The sequence below is a fragment of the Rattus rattus genome, chromosome X (genome assembly GCF_011064425.1).
Source record: "Rattus rattus isolate New Zealand chromosome X, Rrattus_CSIRO_v1, whole genome shotgun sequence".
Taxonomy (NCBI): domain Eukaryota; kingdom Metazoa; phylum Chordata; class Mammalia; order Rodentia; family Muridae; genus Rattus; species Rattus rattus.
Window position 1 is genome coordinate 9,166,708 of NC_046172.1, and position 10,809 is coordinate 9,177,516.

At 44.1% G+C, this 10,809-nt stretch overlaps 1 pseudogene; it reads left to right on the top strand.

Annotated features, from left to right (window-relative positions):
• Window positions 1–6,733: 6,733 nt before the first annotated feature.
• On the top strand, window positions 6,734–7,158 carry LOC116888974 (annotated as a pseudogene).
• The last annotated feature ends 3,651 nt before the right edge of the window (window positions 7,159–10,809 follow it).

The following is a 10,809-nucleotide window of genomic DNA, read 5'->3' on the forward strand; positions in this document are numbered from 1 at the left end:
CTCATGCTGGGCCTAGAGACTGAGCTTAGTTACCCCAGGAGAAAGGACAGAGAAGTAGGGGTTAGGGAGAGTCACCCTGAAAGGGACAATACAATGCCATAACAGTGCCAATGCCTAAGATGGGTAGGGGTGACTCACCTGCTTTTTCTACCACCAGTGGAAATAGGGCTTAAAAGCCAAGATCATTCCAGTCTCGGGAAAAGCAAGAACCCTGGTCTTTGCCTGCCAAATTGTGACCTGGAAAAAAAATAACTATCCTCTGTATAATTTGGGGCTTGAATTCAGCTCTGACTCCCGCCCCTTAGAGCTACATCGGTGTTCTCCATCACTATCGATAAGTCGTGAATTAGCCGCTATGAACCCTGGACCCTGAACGGCAGTGTGCAGGCAGACATGGTGCGGGAGAAGGAGTTCTACATCCTCATTAGTAGGCAGCAGCGGGAGACTGTGTGCCACACTGGGTGTAGCTTGAGTATAGGAGACCTCAAAGCCCGCCTCCACATTGACACACTTCCTTCAAGACCACACCTCCTAGTAGTGCCAGTCCTTATGGCCAAGCATTTAAACACATGAATGTATGGGGGCCATTCATGGTTTGATCATTCAAACCCCCACAGGGAGGAGAGAGGGAAGGAAGGAGAGGAGGAGGGAGGGAAGTGGGTAAAGCTATTTAATTTCAAAGTCCTCCCTCAGCGACTTACTTCCTCCAGCAAGGCCACACCTCCTAACCCTCCAAATAGTACCAGCAACTGTAGATAAGATATTCATCTGCCTGAATTTTTTGGTGACATTTCTCATACAAGCCATAATATTCTACTTCCCGGCTTCCGTAGTCTCATGGCCACACCATAATGCAAAATACATTCAATCTCACTTCAAAAGTTCCTATAACCTTTCATAGTCTCAACAGGGTCTTCATGATTGAGGAACACGTGCTCTTCTTTAAACTATTTAATTCATTCATTCATTCATATGCTAAGTGCATATGAGGGCAAATGCTAGAGGGCAGTGGAGGCTAGAGGAGTTAGATCATCCTGAAACTGGAGTTATCTGCTCAACCTGGGTAATGAGACTTGAACTCAAGTCCTCCGGAAGGGCAAAATGTACTGCTGACCACTTAGCCATTTCTCCAGCCTCAGAATAAGAGCTATGTTAACTGTGGAACCATAGCTTGAGCCCTGGGAAAGCATTTTTACGTATCCCTATTACAGCCTATAGCTGACGTTTTCACAAGAGGAATTCTTTACTTTGCTACACCTGAAGCAACTATTCCACCCCCTCAGCCCCCCCCCAGAGATCTTTAGATCTCCCTGGCTTACTCCATGTGCAAGCTGAGCAAAATGGTATTTTCTTCTCCTCTAACAAATTAGGTGACTATTCTCAGGAATAACACATGGTTGCCATTAAGACTCATGATGTTTGGGGTTTGGTATAAATCCACATTTTCTCCACTGAACTATTTCTCTCTCTCTCTTCTCTCCCCGCTCCCCAAAATAGTAAAAAGACCTATGCAACACAAGAGCAATTACGTGGCTTAACTTTCCATATCTGTCATGCAATGATTAAACTTGGAAAATAACGCAAGCACTTAGGTTTCTTTCTAGAAGGGCCAGAAGAAAAGGAAATGTTTGATGATTGCTTTCAAAATGCCCTAAACTACCAGGAAAAGAAGTTGGCCATTTCTGAAAGAAACCAAAATGAAAGGTGAGTATCACAGTTTAGCATCCGATAGCCCACCTACCTCCAGGATCACCCAACACAGACCTCCTAGGCTCTGAGAGGCAAGGAGTTAGCTCTAGCTATGTGAGGTTGGTGAAATGGAAACTTCCAGTTCTTTGGAAAGTTAGTTATGCCAAATGATGGTTTGCTGGGGCACACAGGTGAAAGATGTCTTGCTAAAGCAAACACTTGAAAGACTGTTTTCCTGAAGCAGACACAGGTGAAAGGACGTTTGGCTAGAGCAGACCCGTGAAAGGATGTGTGATGAAGGAGTATAAATAGGACCCCACAGACAGTGGGAGACTGGCACTGAACCTTGGTTTGGTTTGTCCCATCTTGCTATTCCTTGCTAAAAACACACATATGTTGATTCACCTTACATAGTGTTGAGCTCAACTTGTGACAATACCACTATTGAGAGACACTTGTCCAAGAACTGCTCCCAAGGTTCCTTTGGCAGCTTGCTCACCCCAGGCCAGTTGGTGAGCCTGGTGGTTTCTTCAGGATTGAACTACAGCTGCCTGGTGTCTGAAAGGACTGGACTGTAGCTGCTGGTTCGTGCCTGGTGTCTGCCTGCCTAGAGGACTGGTCTGCAGCTGCTGAGTTGTATTTGGTGTTGCTATGGGACTGAACTGCTGCCAGAAAGACCCAGTTTGCCCCCAAATAACCATTGCTGAACAGGTCCACTTCCCCCATATCCTGATAACTTTTCTCTTTCACTACCTCTGCTGGGTGGTGAGCTAGAGGAGAGGTTGAACTCTTATTAAAAGTAGGTTGCAAAAAATTTATGCCTACATGTTGGCAACACGCCTTTATTCCCAGCACTCAGGAGGCAGAGGCAGGCAGGTCTCTGTGTTTAAGGCCAGCCTAGGTTGTTCCAAGAAAGCCAGGCTTATGCAGAAAAACCCTGTCTCAAAATACAAAACAAAACAAACATAAAAACTTAGCTCCTAAGATTTTTCCCCAACATTTTTTGTGGTACTGGGGATGGACTCAGCTCCTGAGAATTCTGGGGGCGGAGTCTGGAATGCTCACTTAAACAGTTCTACCACTGAGACACAACCCTGGTTCAGGAAGCAATTTAATGAAAATCTGAGTGGATCTGACAATCTTCTCATAGAGAAATGTTTCAAGGAGCTCACCCTGAATGCTTGAGTATCCAACTTTGGTATCAAAGCCTGTAAAAGTAGAAGGAAAGAATCAATTCTACAAAGTTGTCCTCTGATCTCTATAGATGTGATGTGGCATACATGCATACACATATCCTTCACACACTATATACATTATATATATATACATATATATATGTGTGTGTGTGTGTGTGTGTGTGTGTGTGTGTGTAATGTTTAAGCATTTAAAGAATTGCTAGATTAAATTAATTTATCCGTTTAAATTTTTGAAGTGGTAAACTCCATGCTGTGTTACCAGACCTGGAAATCCACAGTAAAACAGTGCGTACTGGTTAGAGAGTGGACAGGACCTAAATATCCAGGGTAGATCTTGGTCCGGCAACACCATAAAAGCTCCAGCATCCTAGCACTACCCTGCTTCACTGTTCTGCCTCCCAAGGGAGCTCTAGTACACAGTTAACATTTTCTGGAACCAAAGAGATGGCTCAGTGAGTAAGGGTGCTTGCCATCAAACCTCATGATCTGAGTTGAGTTCCTCAGACCCACAAGGTGGAAGGAGATAACCAACTCTATAAGTTGCCCTCTGACATCCCCTGACATGCCTTGTACTTGTGTGCCAATAAACACACACATGCACACAAAAGAAATAAATGTATTGAAACTAATACAAACAACTGGCTGCCTCAGGTAATGGCTTCTCCCTGGTGTTTCCTGGAGGCCCAGTTCCAGTTATATTGAATTTAAAGAATTGGTGCCAAAGACAGAACTATTCTTCTTATAGCTAAATAAGTGGCTGGCATGATGTTTCTATTGGACAATACTTCCTTAGATTTCATAGCAAACTATATCCTGTGTGCCAAACATAGCCAGCTGCCTGTTTTTGTAAATAAAGTTTTATTGGCATATGTCCACACCCATTCTTCTCTATATTATCTATGGCTGCTTTTATTCTACATTGGGAAAGCAATTGCAGCAGGAAAGGAAACAAACTTCAAAGACTAAGATATTCATTCTCTGACTCTTACAGAAAGTTCAGCAATTTCTGATAGGGATTATGGCCTCTAGAGCTTTTTTTAGGAGCCTGTGAGATGGCTGTCAGGTAAAAGCACTTCCTGCTAAGCCTGACAACTCAAATTTGATCTGGGAAAATCTAAATAGTAGAAGGAGACAACTAACTCCTTCAAATTGTCTCTGACCACCCCCCACACAAATAAAAACAAACAAATAAAAGAAAAACTCACTCTATAGACTCAGAGATCCACCTGCCTCTGCCTCCCAAGTAGTGGATTTAAAAGCATGCATCACCACACACTGGCTAAGGAAAGAAAGCCATTTATTTATTTATTTATTTTCTTTCGGAGCTGGGGACCGAACAGGGCCTTGTGCTTTGCTAGGCAAGCGCTCACCACTGAGCTAAATCCAACCCCAAGAAAGCCATTTCTTTAAGCTGAAAACATACCTATTTTTGTGAGGGGAGAAGATTAGCATTTTTTAGAATATATGGAAAGTATGTTTAGCTAGTCATGGGTAGCAAGAAATAATATATGTGGCACATTATATGTGAAAGGTATGTGTGTATATAATTTCTATAGAAAATGGTGGGGCTAACAAGATGTCCTATTGGTTGAAGATGCATTCCATGTAAGCCTGGGGACACTTGCATTCCATCTGGCACTCGTGTAAAGATGAATGGAGAGAACTAAGTCCACAAAGTTGTCCTCTGACCTCCACATGTGGTCTGTTGCATGTATGTATATACATGCACATTCATTTTTAAAAAAACAGAAGGTTTTTACATACCTTTAAGCCCAGCAGTTGAGAAGCAGAGGCAGTGGGATTTCTGTGAGTTGGAGACCAGCCCATTCTCTACAAAGTAGGTTCCAGACTAGCCAGAACTGTTACACAGAGAAACTCGGTGTGCAAAACCCCAAAATGAAATAAAATAGGATAAAAAAGAGAAGGTAACAGCCCTGTTGAAACTATCTTAACCTTCCAAGCAAAGGAAACAATGTATTCTCAATTGAATTGATACAATGCAACTACTATGTTATTCTTCCAGAACATTATCATGCTACTTCTGATAACCACTGCCTGTCTGAAACAAGCCCAACTAAGAGGGCCCTGATGGAGCTGGAAGTACACACACACACACACACACACACACACACACACACACACACACACACAATCTAGGAGTGCATGCACATACACTGCTACCTCGTTAAATAGTCACATATAGCTTAAGCTACGTGAGACTGGAGACATGGCAGTGCGAACACTTGCAGCACAAGTGTAAGGACCTGCGTCTGAATCTCCAGTACACTGTGACCCCAGTGTTGGAGGTGGGCACACAGAGAATAGGGGCTCATTGGGGCTTTCTGGGCCCCTAGCCTACCTGAAAAAGCAGTGAGTTACAAGCTCAACAAAAGACTCCATCTCAAGGGGACAAGGCAGAAAATGACAAGACATCAACTGTCTTCCTCTGATCACACGTACATATGAACATGCATTTATACACACATGAATATATTACAGGATAAATAAAAACAAATGAACAAATAAAAATTAAGCCATTGAGTTTCTTCTAGGTAGATTACACACACACACACACACACACACACACACACACACACACACACAAAATCTACCCAGATAGAGACCTTTCGCAGAACTTTTTCTGGGTATCAAGGAAAATGTAAAGGCTCTGACCATCAAATCCCTGGAACCCACAGAGTAGGAGAGGACCAAATGCCCTCTGATCTCCACATGTGCATGGTTGCACACATCCCCCACCCCCAAGAAAGAAATAGGTCTGGAGAGATGGCTCAGCAATGAAGAACTCGCTCACATTGCTTTTCCAGAGGACCTGACCACCCCTGACAGCTAACAACTCCAACTCCAGGAATTGGATGCCTCTGGCCTCTGAACGCACCCAAACACGCATGGGATACACTCACAGAGACTTACACGTTATCTTAAAAAATAAATCTTGAAATGCTTTGTTTGGATTTTTAGGAATTTTCTAGGCCAGGTATGATTGGCATGCAAGTTTAATCCCAGCAGTCTGGAAGCAGAGTCAGGCCTGGTCTACACAACAAATTCCAGACCATCTAGGACTATATAGGGAAACCTTATCGCATACTTTTTTCTTTTTGACAAAAACAAAAAACAAAAAACAAAAAAAACCTGTAAGCTCACTGAGTGTACCATGGTGGCATATCAGGCATGACAGTATTAGAAGGACGACACACCCTTTACCAGAATGTTGCAGGGAGAAAGTAGAGTTTTAGCTATGCAGATCTCGTCCTGGGCTCTTTTCTCTCTCTCTTTCTTTCTTTCTTTCTTTCTTTCTTTCTTTCTTTCTTTCTTTCTTTCTTTCTTTCTTTCTTTCAAGACAGGGTCTCACTGCATAGTCTTGGATGTCTTGAAACGAACTCTGTAGACCAGGCTGGCCTTGAACTCAAAGAGATGTACCTGTCTCTGCCTCCCAAGTACTGGGATTAAAGACATGTGCCACCACACAAGGCCCATTCCGGTTTTTTAAAAACTGTATTCTCTGTTGCCTTAAAAAAAATTATGTCAGAGCACCCTGGTCAGAAGAAGGCTCAATGGTGGTGTGGATCAGGACCCCTGACTCATCACAAAGGGAACATTTGCCTCTGCTCCATTTCCGGTTGTCTACTGAGAGGAGTGGACTACCAGCATGGCTTGCGTGCCTGGGGGTTGACATCACCTCAGGAGGGTCTCTAAGACAGAACAGCCTGGGGGTCCTCCCAGAAGGACAGCCTCAGACATGGTAATCAGGACTCCAAAGATGCTGTTCCTACCAAGAAAGAAGGGGTGTTGCATGGCCACCTAGGTGGGTCAAGCCAGAAGCAGCCAGGATGGACATGTTTCCCATGATCCTGCACCACTAGACCACCATCTTCATGGAGGTCAAGGAGTCAAGCACCGCGTTCAAGCCCAAGCACATTGTCAAGGACATCCACAAGCAGTGTCTGTATAAGGACAACCAGCTCTTCGATGACAGAAAAACTCTGGACAAGTGTGGCTTCACTAGACAGCGTGACCACAGGCTCCTGCCGCTGTGGGCCTGGCCTATGAAACCCTGTGCAGTAAGCCTTTATCCACCCCTCCAGAGCTTCCGGACGTGATGAAGCCACAGTCTTCTGGAGGCAGTGCTAATTTACTCATTAAATGCAGTGAGGGCCCCATTCCTCCAATAACGAAAAGATGTGGCTGTCAGGGGAAAAAAGAAAAAGAAAAGAAAGAGAATGAGAGCAGAAACTCATCTACTTTTTCTGCCTGAGCCGTGCCAAGTTTTGTAGTCATTTGCACTGGTCACAGATCAATGCCACCTCTTCATGGAATGAGTATCAGAAGCACAGGCAGGGGTTGGAGAGATGGCTCAGTGGTTAAGAACACTTGGCGCGTGGGGTTGGGGATTTAGCTCAGTGGTAGAGCGCTTGCCTAGCAAGCGCAAGGCCCTGAAGCGCAAGGCCCTGGGTTCGGTCCCCAGCTCCGAAAAAAAGAAAAAACAAAAAGAACACTTGGCGCTCTTTCAGAGGACCTGAGTTCAACTCCCAGCACCTACAGGGAATCTTGCAACCATTTGTAACCCGAATTCCAAAGATTTCGGATGCCTTCTTCTGGGCTCCTGGGGGAGGGGGGCAATACACACATGTGGTGTACAGATATGCATGCAGGTGAAACCACAATAAAATAAAATAAAAAGCACATAAAATTAAAATGAATGTCTTAAAAAGAAAAAAACAAGCACTGAGAAATGAGCCTTGGGAGTAGAGCTAAAACCTTTGGAAACTATAACCTGTTGTTTTTAGTAGCCATGTTCTTCGAAAGGCCAAGACCAACTGTGTCCATGAGTGGGTATGGAGAAAAAACCCAGCCAGGAATTTGGTCCCCTGTGACACCTTAAAGACTGGGGATTTTATAATCATTCTCTAGGTGTCAGAAGCTATTTGGGAGCTGGAATTCTCGCTTGGTCATGGAATATTTGCCTAGCATGTACTAACATGAGGCCGCAAACAAGGTGGCCCATGCTTTTAGTACCGGTGCTTTGGAGGCAGAGGCAGGCAGATGTCTGAGTTTGAGGCCAGCCTGGTCTACAGAATGAGTTCCAGCACTATACAGAGAACCCTTGCCTTGAGGAAAAAGAAAAAGAAAGAAAGAACTATTGTAGAATATTCTCAGATGTTTCACAAAAAAGATTTCCTTTTTATGTTATTTTTGTCTGGGTGTTGTTGTTGTTGTGGTGGTGGTGGTGGTGATAGTGGTTGTTGTTGTTGTTGTTGTTGTTGTTGTTGTTGTTGTTGTTGAGACAGTCCTGTAACTCCTTCTGTAGACCAGGCTGGGAGAACCACCCAAGTGTTACACATCCCCACATCCAGCTTTTACTTAGATATATTTGGACAGGATTCTCATACTTTTGATCATGAATTGTGACTAGATTATGAAATTGCAAGGGAACTGCATGTATTAATTCCACAAAGACACATAAATATTTACATGAGGTAACATACTGCATGTATATGAGGGGAACCACATAGGGAGTTAGGCACAGCATTGGCCCAAAGGGCTTTTCAGGATGTGTTAATCTGGTCAGGCTACTGTAGCAAAATGCCCTTGACTAGGGTTTGGGGATTGAGGTGGGAGAGTTTGAATAAGGATGGACCTCGTAGGCTCATAGATTTCAATGCTTAGCTACCAGGAAATAAAGCTCTTAAATAGGATTAGAAGGATTAGGAGGTGTGGCCTTGTTGGAGTATACCTTATTGGAGGAAGTATGTCACTGGGTCGGGGTGGGCTTTAAGGTTTCAAAAACCCACACTAGACCCAGTCTCTCCCCCCTCCCCCAAGGTTTTGCTATGGAATCCTGGCTGGTCAAATTTATCACATTGGTAAGACTAGCCTTGAACTCGTGATCCTTATGCCTCAGCCTCTCGTGCCAGAATTATAGGAGATTGTCTGCATGATGGCTCGTTCTCTTCTAGGTCAGATCCCTAGAAAGCAAAAGGCAGGCCAGATGAGGCAACCATGTATAAAGCCTTTTTCTGCTCATGCACCTGCTCACAATCTATTGAACTAAAACATGGCACACAGTCAAGGCCAAAGTCCAGGGACAAGGAAGTGCACATCTCAAGAGGGAATGGAGAGGAGTGATGATTTGATGAACTACACTCTGTCACCTGCACTTCTCATCCCTAATAGTCTGTGTCCACCCTCCCCTCCTGCAACTAGAGGTACTGATATACTAACCTCAGAATGTGACCACAATTAGAAGTAGAGACTTTCAAAGGATGATGAGGGCTGGGTAGATGGCTCAGTAGAAAAAGTGCTTGTTGGGCAAGCATGAGGACCAGAGTTCGGATCCCCAGAATACATGTAAAAGTTAGGGAAATATGCTGGTTGCCTGTAATCCCAGCACTTGAGAGGCAGATAAGATTTCCTAGGACAAGTTGGCTAGCTAGACTAGCCAGAATTAGTGAACTTTGGGTTCGATGAGAGATCTTGCCTCAAAAAATAGTTGCTGGGGGTAGGGGGATGATACATGTTTTTAATTCAAGTGCTTGAAAGGCAGATGGATCTCTGTGAGTGTGGGGCCAGTCTGGTCTTCATAATTAGTTTCAGGACAGCCAAGACTATATAATGAGGCTGTCCCTAAACAAACAGACAGACAGACAGATACATACATACATACATAGAAACATGGATGGATGGATAGACAGACAGACAGACAGACAGACAGACAAAATAGAGAGCTACGTAGAAAGATGGCTGACATTAATTTAGGGCCTTCATACACACACATGCATCCAAAAGTGTGTGCACCTGCACATACACACATGACCACACACATGAAAATACGCATACATGCCATGCACAACACACACACACACACACACACACACACACACACAAAGGGAATAAAAATATAAAGGTTGTGAAGTGAATGGGGATGGGGTGGGAGGTGGATTCTAATTCAGTCTAAGTAGAATGCTTATAAGAGGAATTTAAACATACAGAGACACTAAGAGATGCTGTGCCCAAAGAAAGAACACTTAAGGGTTCAGAGAAAAAACGTTCCATCATATGTAAGGCCTCAGGAGGACCCAACATAAGCAGATGTAAGCCCCTTTAAGCCCCCTGTCCTAGTCACTCTCCTATTGCTGTGAGGGGACACTGTGACTAAGACAACTCTCATAAAAAGGGGACTTGCTTACAGTTTCAAGGGCTTAGTCCAGTGTCCAGTATCGTCATGCTGGGGAGCATGATGTTAGGACAGTAGCTGAAAACTACATCCTTAGGTAGTGTAGGGAGAGAGAGAGAGAGAGAGAGAGAGAGAGAGAGAGAGAGAGAGAGAGAGAGAGAGAGATTGTTTTGATTGATTCAACAAGGTGTTGGGCCCAAGATAAAAAAAAAAGACAACTGGGCTAAATTCAGCAGACACCCCCCCCAAACAACATCCCCCACCCCTGCCGCCCAGCTACTTCCACAGCCAGCCACAGGAAGTCTAAGGCTGAGTTTGGCTGAGCTGAAAACTTTTGATTCGCAGCATTATTGCCACAATAGCTAACTAGTCTAGTAAGTACTATAAGGTTAAATTGGATCTCACTAAAGATTTAGGAGAAGTATTACTTTTCCTCCCCCACCCCTTATGGCAAGAAACAAGCACAAACAAAAACAGAGCAGGCTGTTCTTTTGACTATCTAATGTAAGGAACAAGACCGGGAGGGGAAGCTTTCACCAAACACACAGCAAAGGTTTTCCTCTCCAGAGACTCTGCAGGAATCCCCAGGAGTCAGCAATGTGCTAAGTGCTGCTGGGTTCCCAGGAAGCAAGGCTCTTACCCATAGAGTCACCTAAGGACCAGGAAGCACATGAGGTCACAAGCTAAGAATTTCTTCAGGACCTGAAAGGATCATGAGCAATTATGTAATTA